The following is a 12,164-nucleotide window of genomic DNA, read 5'->3' as shown; positions in this document are numbered from 1 at the left end:
GCTGGTGTGGATCCATGCCCCTTCCTCTAGGTTTTCAAGCACTTGTACATATTCAGGTGTTTTATCTGGGAAGGGAGGGAAAATTTCAACAGCAGCTGGCCTGGGGCTCAGCTCACGTTTACTCACAGAGGCCTCGGCACGGTCCTCCAGCTTTGCGATGATGACGCTCCATGCGTGTGGGGGCGGGCCTGCTTGCTGTATGAGAGATGATTCCCAACCTCTGAACAATTTCAGAATTGTTTACCGCTGGAGCAAGTGCCTTGGTACGGTTTTCCTCTGTATAACTGTTAGGTTCCGGTTTTTTTTTTTTGGTTCGAGTTAGATTTTATTCCTCTTTTATGTATTTATTGATATAAGCACGGAAATAATTCATTCATATAAATACATCTGTGTGAATGGAAGAACTTTTTTCTGTTTTATTTTTAAATTTTATTTTTAAAAATTTTGAAATTTAATTTTATTTATTATTATATAGCAGGTTATTCTTAGTTATCTATTTCATGCATATACATGTATACAGGTCAATCCCAATCTCCCAACTCATCCCACCAACACCACCCCATGGCTTCCCCCTCTTGGTGTCCATACGTTTGTTCTCTACCTCTGTCTCTATTTCTGCCCTGCAAACTAGTTCATTTGTACCATTTTTCTAGGTTCCACATATATGCATTAATACACAATATTTGTTTTTCTCTTTCTGACTTACTTCAATCTGTATGACAGTCTCTATATCCATCGACTTCTCTACAAATGACCCAGTTTCATTCCTTTTTATGGCTCAGTAATATTCCATTTTATATATGTACCACCTCTTTATCCATTCGTCTGTTTGTGGGCATTTAGGTTGCTTCCATTACCTGGCTATTGTAGATAGTGCTGCAATGAACATTGTGGTGAATGTGTCTTTGTGATTTATGGTTTTCTCTGGGTATATGCCCAGAACTGGGATTGCTGGATCCTATGGTAATTCTCTTTTTAGTTTTTTAAAGGAACCTCCATACTGTTCTGCATAGTGACTGTATCAATTTACATGCCCACCAATAGCGGAAGAGGGTTCCTTTTGTCCACACCGTCCCCAGAATTTGTTGTTTGTAGATTTTCTGATGATCCCGATTCTAACAGGAGTAAGGTCATGCCTCATTGTAGTTTTGATTTGCATTTCTCTAATAATTAGTGATGTTGAGCAGCTTTTCATGTGCTCTTGGCCATCTCTGTGTCTTCTTGGAAGAAACGTCTATTTAGATCTTCTGCCCATTTTTGTATTGGGTTGTTTGTTTTATTAATATTAAGCTGCATGAGCTGTTTATATATATTGGAGATTAAACCTTTGTCCATTGATTCTTTTCGAACGTTTTCAACCATTTTGAGGGTTGCCTTTTTCCATTCCCGTTTTTTTAACCAAGAAAGAAAGAAAGCAAAAGAAGCAGAACACTAATGTGCGTAAAATATGCCTCTTGAAACTGTCATTTTGAAGTATGGACGTCTTTTGAATTTTTTGGTCGATATATGACCCCAGGATTTGTTTTCAGGGCAGGTGTCCTTTACAGGCCTCAAATGATTTTGAATATCCACTGACCTTTAGCGCTGGGATTAAAGCTGCTGTTGTGTGAAACGGCCACAAGGTGGCAGCAGTTCTCCATTACCAAATCTGGTTACTAGGGCAGCTGAGCCTCAATGGAATTCACGTTCTAGATTGGAATTTAGAACGGAATGGGCCAGGAGAAAGCCCCTCAAGTTTGTCTCACTACTTCTTGTTCGTGTTTTGAATTTAATTTTTTTATTTTTTATTACAGCAAGTTTAATTACAACGTTTGGCTTGTTTTTGGTGTGCAAGATGTGTTTCTTTTACACATATACATATGTCTGTTCTTCCTGGGATCCTTTTCCCATGTACGTTATGACAGAATGTTGAGTAGTCTTCTCTTGGTATTCCGTAGGTCTTTGGTGATTATATATTTCACCTGTGTTTGTATCTGTCTGTTAACCCCAATATCGTAATGAATCCAATCCTCACACCTTTCCATTGGTGAACCATAAGTTTGTTTAATGAATCTGTGATTGCCCTTCTCCATGGAAATATCTGCCCTGGTATCAATTTTTAGGTAACACCTATAAGTGATATCATACGATATGTGTCTTTCACTTTCTGACTTACTACAAGTCACGTGATTACCTCTAGACTCATCTACGGTGCTGCAAATGGCATTGTGTCCTTTTTTTCCTTGGCTAATATTCTGTCTTAGCGAGGTCCGTTTTCTGCAATGTGATTCCCTAAGGGCTGAGGATTAGCTGACCTGGGCAGCCTGACCCTGCCGGCAAGCCCTCCCCAGGTGTGCCTCTGTTGAGGTCAATATAAACAGCACTCCAGGCAGCAATAGCCCCTGCAGCTGTGCCTGACTCCATATTCTCTGCCCCGTCAGCAGTCTCGGGGTTGTGCTGGTGGGAGGCTGTGAGGGTCCACGGCTTTGTGGGTGGCCCGGTGTGAGTGGGGCTCTGCTGGACTTTCTGCAGGAGTTGCCAGGCTGCCACCTGTAAAGAAGAGGATGTGTCACCCATAACTTCCACTGGAATTTCTCTCCGGGCTGAGGTGAGGAAGGAAAAAAAGGAGTGGGGGCCGGGAAAGGAGGGGTTTCTCAGGCAGGGAAATGGAAAGCTTCCAGAAGAGCGCACGGGGCCAGGACCATCCTGGCTGGCCTGCAGGCACCAAGTTGGCCAGTGTGCTGTCGCTGGTGTGGCTCCACGTCCCTTCCTCTAGGTTTTCAAGCCCTTGTACATATTCAGGTGTTTTACCTGGGAAGGGAGGGAAAATTTCAACAGCAGCTGGCCTGGGGCTCAGCTCACGTTTACTCACAGAGGCCTCGGCACGGTCCCCCAGCTTTCTGATGAGGACGTTCCTTGCGTGGGGGGGCGGAGCTGCTGACTCTATGAGAGATGATTCCCCACCTCTGACCAATTTCCGAATTGTTTACCGCTGGAGCAAGTGCCTTGGTAGGGTTTTCCTCTGTATAACTGTTAGGATCCGGTTTTTTTTTTTTTTGGTTCGAGTTAGACTTTATTCCTCTTTTCTGTATTTATTGATATAAGCATGGAAATAATTCATTCATATAAATACATCTGTGTGAATGGAAGTACTTTTTTCTGTTTTATTTTTAAATTTTATTTTTAAAAATTTTGATATTTAATTTTATTTATATTTTATACAGCACGTTATTCTTAGTTATCTATTTCATGCATATACATGTATACAGGTCAATCCCAATCTCCCAACTCATCCCACCACCACCACCCCATGGCTTCCCACACTTGGTGTCCATACGTTTGTTCTCTACCTCTGTCTCTATTTCGGCCCTGCAAACTAGTTCATTTGTACCATTTTTCTTGGTTCCACATATATGCATTAATATACAATATATGTTTTTCTCTTTCTGACTTACTTCACTCTGTATGACAGTCTCTAGATCCATCGACTTCTCTACAAATGACCCAGTTTCATTCCTTTTTATGGCTCAGTAATATTCCATTTTATATATGTACCACATCTTTATCCATTCATCTGTCTGTGGGCATTTAGGTTGCTTCCATTACCTGGCTATTGTAGATAGTGCTGCAGTGAACATTGTGGTGAATGTGTCTTTGTGATTTATGGTTTTCTCTGGGTATATGCCCCGAAGTGGGATTGCTGGATCCTATGGTAATTCTCTTTTTAGTTTTTTAAAGGAACCTCCATACTGTTCTGCATAGTGACTGTATCAATTTACATGCCCACCAATAGCGGAAGAGGGTTCCTTTTGTCCACACCGTCCCCAGAATTTGTTGTTTGTAGATTATCTGATGATCCCGATTCTAACAGGAGTGAGGTCATACCTCATTGTAGTTTTGATTTGCATTTCTCTAATAATTAGTGATGTTGAGCAGCTTTTCATGTGCGTCTTGGCCATCTCTGTGTCTTCTTGGAAGAAACGTCTATTTAGATCTTCTGCCCATTTTTGTATTGGGTTGTTTGTTTTATTAATATTAAGCTGCATGAGCTGTTTATATATATTGGAGTTTAAACCTTTGTCCATTGATTCTTTTGCGAACGTTTTCGCCCATTCTGAGGGTTGCCTTTTTCCATTCCCGTTTTTTTAACCAAGAAAGAAAGAAAGCAAAAGAAGCAGAACACTAATGTGCGTAAAATATGCCTCTTGAAACTGTCATTTTGAAATATGGACGTCTTTTGAAGTTTTTGGTCGATATATGACCCCAGGATTTGTTTCCAGGGCAGGTGTCATTTACAGGCCTCTAATGATTTTGAATATCCACTGACCATTAGCGCTGGGATTAAAGCTGCTGTTGTGTGAAACGGCCACAAGGTGGCAGCAGTTCTCCCTTACCAAATCTGGTTACTAGGGCAGCAGAACCTCAATGGAATTCACGTTCTAGTTTGGAATTTAGAACGGAATGGGCCAGGAGAATGCCCCTCAAGTGTGTCTCACTACTTCTTGTTCGTGTTTTGAATTTAATTTTTTTATTTTTTATTACAGCAAGTTTGATTACAACGTTTGGCTTGTTTTTGGTGTGCAAGATGTGTTTCTTTTACACATACACATATGTCTGTTCTTCCTGGGATCCTTTTCCCATGTACATTATGACAGAATGTTGAGTAGTCTTCTCTTGGTATTCCGTAGGTCTTTGGTGATTATATATTTCACCTGTGTTTGTATCTGTCTGTTAACCCCAATATCGTAATGAATCCAATCCTCACACCTTTCCATTGGTGAACCATAAGTTTGTTTAATGAATCTGTGATTGCCCTTCTCCATGGAAATATCTGCCCTGGTATCAATTTTTAGGTAACACCTATAAGTGATATCATACGATATGTGTCTTTCACTTTCTGACTTACTACAAGTCACGTGATTACCTCTAGACTCATCTACGGTGCTACAAATGGCATTGTGTACTTTTTTTCCTTGGCTAATATTCTGTCTTAGCGAGGTCCATTTTCTGCAATGTGATTCCCTGAGGGCTGAGGATTAGCTGACCTGGGCAGCCTGACCCTGCCGACAAGCCCTCCCCAGGTGTGCCTGGGTTGAGGTCAATATAAACAGCACTCCAGGCTGCAATAGCCCCTGCAGCTGTGCCTGACTCCATATTCTCTGCCCCGTCAGCAGTCTCGGGGTTGTGCTGGTGGGAGGCTGTGAGGGTCCACGGCTTTGTGGGTGGCCCGGTGTGAGTGGGGCTCTGCTGGACTTTCTGCAGGAGTTGCCAGGCTGCCACCTGTAAAGAAGAGGATGTGTCACCCATAACTTCCACTGGAATTTCTCTCCGGGCTGAGGTGAGGAAGGAAAAAAAGGAGTGGGGGCCGGGACAGGAGGGGTATCTCAGGCAGGGAAATGGAAAGCTTCCAGAAGTGCGCCCGGGGCCAGGACCATCCTGGCTGGCCTGCAGGCACCAAGTTGGCCAGCGTGCTGTCACTGGTGTGGCTCCATGGCCCTTCCTCTAGGTTTTCAAGCCCTTGTACATATTCAGGTGTTTTACCTGGGAAGGGAGGGAAAATTTCAACAGCAGCTGGCCTGGGGCTCAGCTCACGTTTACTCACAGAGGCCTCGGCACGGTCCCCCAGCTTTGCGATGAGGACGCTCCTTGCGTGGGGGGCGAGGCTGCTTGTTGTATCAGAGATGATTCCCCACCTCCTACCAATTTCAGAATTGTTTACCGCTGGAGCAAGTGCCTTGGTAGGGTTTTCCTCTGTATAACTGTTAGGTTCCGTTTTTTTTTTTTTTGGATCGTGTTAGATTTTATTCCTCTTTTATGTATATATTGATATAAGCATGGAAATAATTTATTCATATAAATATATCTGTGTGAATGGAAGAACTTTTTTCTGTTTTATTTTTAAATTTTATTTTTAAAAATTTTGAAATTTAATTTTATTTATTTTTTTATACAGCAGGTTATTCTTAGTTATCTATTTCATGCATATACATGTATACAGGTCAATCCCAATCTCCCAACTCATCCCACCACCACCACCCCATGGCTACCCCCACTTGGTGTCCATACGTTTGTTCTCTACCTCTGTCTCTATTTCTGCCGTGCAAACTAGTTCATTTGTACCATTTTTCTAGGTTCCACATATATGCATTAATATACAATATTTGTTTTTCTCTTTCTGAGTTACTTCCCTCTGTATGACAGTCTCTAGATCCATCGACTTCTCTACAAATGACCCAGTTTCATTCCTTTTTATGGCTCAGTAATATTCCATTTCACATATGTACCACATCTTTTTCCATTTATCTGTCTGTGGGCATTTAGGTTGCTTCCATTACCTGGCTATTGTAAATAGTGCTTCAGTGAACATTTTGGTGAATCTGTCTTTGTGATTTATGGTTTTCTCTGGGTATATGCCCAGAAGTGGGATTGCTGGATCCTATGGTAATTCTCTTTTTAGTTTTTTAAAGGAACCTCCATACTCTTCTCCATAGTGACTGTATCAATTTACATTCCCACCAATAGCGGAAGAGGGTTCCTTTTGTCCACATCCTCCCCAGAATTTGTGGTTTGTGGATTATCTGATGATGCCGATTCTAACAGGTGTGAGGTCTTACCTCATTGTAGTTTTGATTTGCATTTCTCTAATAATTAGTGATGTTGAGCAGCTTTTCATGTGCGTGTTGGCCATCTCTGTGTCTTCTTTGAGGAAACGTCTATTTAGATCTTCTGCCCATTTTTGTATTGGGGTGTTTGTTTTATTAATATTAACCTGCATGTGCTTTTTATATATATTGGAGATTAAACCTTTGTCCATTGATTCGTTTGTGAACGTTTTTGCCCATTCTGAGGGTTGCCTTTCTCCATTCCCGTTTTTTTAACAAAGAAAGAAAGAAAGCAAAAGAAGCAGAACACTAATGTGCGTGAAATATGCCTCTTGAAACTGTCGTTTTGAAATATGGACGTCTTTTGAATTTTTTGGTCGATATATGACCCCAGGATTTGTTTTCAGGGCAGGTGTCATTTACAGGCCTCTAATGATTTTGAATATCCACTGACCATTAGTGCTGGGATTAAAGCTGCTCTTGTGTGAAATGGCCACAAGGTGGCAGCAGTTCTCCCTTACCAAATCTGGTTACTAGGGCAGCAGAGCCTCAATGGAATTCATGTTCTAGATTGGAATTTAGAACCTAATGGGCCAGGAGAAAGCCCCTCAAGTTTGTCTCACTACTTCTTGTTCGTGTTTTGAATTTAATTTTTTTTAATTTTTCATTACAGCAAGTTTGTTTACAACGTTTGGCTTGTTTTTGGTGTGCAAGATGTGTTTCTTTTACACATATACATATGTCTGTTCTTCCTGGGATCCTTTTCCCATGTACGTTATGACAGAATGTTGAGTAGTCTTCTCTTGGTATTCCGTAGGTCTTTGGTGATTATATATTTCACCTGTGTTTGTATCTGTCTGTTAACCCCAATATCGTAATGAATCCAATCCTCACACCTTTCCATTGGTGAACCATAAGTTTGTTTAATGAATCTGTGATTGCCCTTCTCCATGGAAATATCTGCCCTGGTATCAATTTTTAGGTAACACCTATAAGTGATATCATACGATATGTGTCTTTCACTTTCTGACTTACTACAAGTCACGTGATTACCTCTAGACTCATCTACGGTGCTACAAATGGCATTGTGTCCTGTTTTTCCTTGGCTAATACTCTGTCTTAGCGAGGTCCATTTTCTGCAATGTGATTCCCTGAGGGCTGAGGATTAGCTGACCTGGGCAGCCAGACCCTGCCGGCAAGACCTCCCCAGGTGTGCCTGGGTTGAAGTCAATATAAACAGCACTCCAGGCAGCAATAGCCCCTGCAGCTGTGCCTGACTCCATATTCTCTGCCCCGTCAGCAGTCTCGGGGCTGTGCTGGTGGGAGGGTGTGAGGGTCCACGGCTTCGTGGGTGGCCCGGTGTGAGTGGGGCTCTGCTGGACTTTCTGCAGGAGTTGCCAGGCTGCCACCTGTAAAGAAGAGGATGTGTCACCCATAACTTCCACTGGAATTTCTCTCCGGGCTGATGTGAGGAAGGAAAAAAAGGAGTGGGGGCCGGGACAGGAGGGGTATCTCAGGCAGGGAAATGGAAAGCTTCCAGTAGAGCGCCCGGGGCCAGGACCATCCTGGCTGGCCTGCAGGCACCAAGTTGGCCAGCGTGCTGTCGATGGTGTGGCTCCATGGCCCTTCCTCTAGGTTTTCAAGCCCTTGTACATATTCAGGTGTTTTACCTGGGAAGGGAGGGAAAATTTCAACAGCAGCTGGCCTGGGGCTCAGCTCACGTTTACTCACAGAGGCCTCGGCACGGTACCCCAGCTTTGTGATGAGGATGCTCCTTGCGTGGGGGGCGGGGCTGCTGGTTGTATCAGAGATGATTCCCCACCTCTGACCAATTTCAGAATTGTTTACCGCTGGAGCAAGTGCCTTGGTAGGGTTTTCCTCTGTATAACTGTTAGGTTCCGTTTTTTTTTTTTTTGGTTCGTGTTAGATTTTATTCCTCTTTTATATATATATTGATATAAGCATGGAAATAATTCATTCATATAAATATAACTGTGTGAATGGAAGAACTTTTTTCTGTTTTATTTTTAAATTTTATTTTTAAAAATTTTGAAATTTAATTTTATTTATTTTTCTATACAGCAGGTTATTCTTAGTTATCTATTTCATGCTTATACATGTATACAGGTCAATCCCAATATCCCAACTCATCCCACCATCTCCACCCCATGGCTTCCCCCACTTGGTGTCCATACGTTTGTTCTCTACCTCTGTCTCTATTTCTGCCCTGCAAACTAGTTCATTTGTACCATTTTCCTAGGTTCCACATATATGCATTAATATACAATATTTGTTTTTCTCTTTCTGACTTATTTCCCTCTGTATGACAGTCTCTAGATCCATCGACTTCTCTACAAATGACCCAGTTTCATTCCTTTTTATGGCTCAGTAATATTCCATTTTATATATGTACCACATCTTTATCCATTCGTCTGTCTGTGGGCATTTAGGTTGCTTCCATTACCTGGCTATTGTAAATAGTGCTGCAATGAACATTGTGGTGAATGTGTCTTTGTGATTTATGGTTTTCTCTGGGTGTATGCCCAGAAGTGGGATTGCTGGATCCTATGGTAATTCTCTTTTTAGTTTTTTAAAGGAACCTCCATACTGTTCTCCATTGTGACTGTATCAATTTACATGCCCACCAATAGCGGAAGAGGGTTACTTTTGTCCACACCGTCTCCAGAATTTGTTGTTTGTAGATTTTCTGATGATCCCGATTCTAACAGGAGTGAGGTCATACCTCATTGTAGTTTTGATTTGCATTTCTCTAATAATTAGTGATGTTGAGCAGCTTTTCATGGGCGTCTTGGCCATCTCTGTGTCTTCTTGGAAGAAACGTCTATTTAGATCTTCTGCCCATTTTTGTATTGCGTTTGTTTTATTAATATTAAGCTGCATGAGCTGTTTATATATATTGGAGATTAAACCTTTGTCCATTGATTCTTTTGCGAACGTTTTCGCCCATTCTGAGGGTTGCCTTTTTCCATTCCCGTTTTTTTAACCAAGAAAGAAAGAAAGCAAAAGAAGCAGAACACTAATGTGCATAAAATATGCCTCTTGAAACTGTCATTTTGAAATATGGACGTCTTTTGAATTTTTTGGTCGATATATGACCCCAGGATTTGTTTTCAGGGCAGGTGTCATTTACAGGCCTGTCATGATTTTGAATATCCACTGACCTTTAGCGCTGGGATGAAAGCTGCTGTTGTGTGAAACGGCCACAAGGTGGCAGCAGTTCTCCCTTACCAAATCTGGTTACTAGGGCAGCAGAGCCTCAATGGAATTCACGTTCTAGATTGGAATTTAGAACGGAATGGGCCAGGAGAAAGCCCCTCAAGTTTGTCTCACTACTTCTTGTTTGTGTTTTGAATTTAATTTTTTTATTTTTTATTACAGCAAGTTTGATTACAACGTTTGGCTTGTTTTTGGTGTGCAAGATGTGTTTCTTTTACACATATACATATGTCTGTTCTTCCTGGGATCCTTTTCCCATGTACGTTATGACAGAATGTTGAGTAGTCTTCTCTTGGTATTCCGTAGGTCTTTGGTGATTATATATTTCACCTGTGTTTGTATCTGTCTGTTAACCCCAATATCGTAATGAATCCAATCCTCACACCTTTCCATTGGTGAACCATAAGTTTGTTTAATGAATCTGTGATTGCCCTTCTCCATGGAAATATCTGCCCTGGTATCAATTTTTAGGTAACACCTATAAGTGATATCATACGATATGTGTCTTTCACTTTCTGACTTACTACAAGTCACGTGATTACCTCTAGACTCATGTACGCTGCTGCAAATGGCATTGTGTCCTTTTTTTCCTTGGCTAATATTCTGTCTTAGCGAGGTCCATTTTCTGCAATGTGATTCCCTGAGGGCTGAGGATTAGCTGACCTGGGCAGCCTGACCCTGCCGGCAAGCCCTCCCCAGGTGTGCCTGGGTTGAGGTCAATATAAACAGCACTCCAGGCAGCAATAGCCCCTGCAGCTGTGCCTGACTCCATATTCTCTGCCCTGTCAGCAGTCTCGGGGCTGTGCTGGTGGGAGGGTGTGAGGGTCCACGGCTTTGTGGGTGGCCCTGTGTGAGTGGGGCTCTGCTGTACTTTCTGCAGGAGTTGCCAGGCTGCCACCTGTAAAGAAGAGGATGTGTCACCCATAACTTCCACTGGAATTTCTCTCCGGGCTGAGGTGAGGAAGGAAAAAAAGGAGTGGGGGCCGGGACAGGAGGGGTATCTCAGGCAGGGAAATGGAAAGCTTCCAGAAGAGCGCCCGGGGCCAGGACCATCCTGGCTGGCCTGCAGGCACCAAGTTGGCCAGTGTGCTGTCGCTGGTGTGGATCCATGCCCCTTCCTCTAGGTTTTCAAGCACTTGTACATATTCAGGTGTTTTATCTGGGAAGGGAGGGAAAATTTCAACAGCAGCTGGCCTGGGGCTCAGCTCACGTTTACTCACAGAGGCCTCGGCACGGTCCTCCAGCTTTGCGATGATGACGCTCCATGCGTGTGGGGGCGGGCCTGCTTGCTGTATGAGAGATGATTCCCAACCTCTGAACAATTTCAGAATTGTTTACCGCTGGAGCAAGTGCCTTGGTACGGTTTTCCTCTGTATAACTGTTAGGTTCCGGTTTTTTTTTTTTTGGTTCGAGTTAGATTTTATTCCTCTTTTATGTATTTATTGATATAAGCACGGAAATAATTCATTCATATAAATACATCTGTGTGAATGGAAGAACTTTTTTCTGTTTTATTTTTAAATTTTATTTTTAAAAATTTTGAAATTTAATTTTATTTATTATTATATAGCAGGTTATTCTTAGTTATCTATTTCATGCATATACATGTATACAGGTCAATCCCAATCTCCCAACTCATCCCACCAACACCACCCCATGGCTTCCCCATCTTGGTGTCCATACGTTTGTTCTCTACCTCTGTCTCTATTTCTGCCCTGCAAACTAGTTCATTTGTACCATTTTTCTAGGTTCCACATATATGCATTAATACACAATATTTGTTTTTCTCTTTCTGACTTACTTCAATCTGTATGACAGTCTCTATATCCATCGACTTCTCTACAAATGACCCAGTTTCATTCCTTTTTATGGCTCAGTAATATTCCATTTTATATATGTACCACCTCTTTATCCATTCGTCTGTTTGTGGGCATTTAGGTTGCTTCCATTACCTGGCTATTGTAGATAGTGCTGCAATGAACATTGTGGTGAATGTGTCTTTGTGATTTATGGTTTTCTCTGGGTATATGCCCAGAACTGGGATTGCTGGATCCTATGGTAATTCTCTTTTTAGTTTTTTAAAGGAACCTCCATACTGTTCTGCATAGTGACTGTATCAATTTACATGCCCACCAATAGCGGAAAAGGGTTCCTTTTGTCCACACCGTCCCCAGAATTTGTTGTTTGTAGATTTTCTGATGATCCCGATTCTAACAGGAGTAAGGTCATGCCTCATTGTAGTTTTGATTTGCATTTCTCTAATAATTAGTGATGTTGAGCAGCTTTTCATGTGCTCTTGGCCATCTCTGTGTCTTCTTGGAAGAAACGTCTATTTAGATCTTCGGC

The sequence above is a fragment of the Mesoplodon bidens genome, assembly GCF_964165515.1.
Source record: "Mesoplodon bidens genome assembly, contig: HAP1_SCAFFOLD_39, whole genome shotgun sequence".
NCBI classification, from domain to species: Eukaryota; Metazoa; Chordata; class Mammalia; order Artiodactyla; family Ziphiidae; genus Mesoplodon; species Mesoplodon bidens.
Note: the sequence above shows the minus strand (reverse complement) of the source record.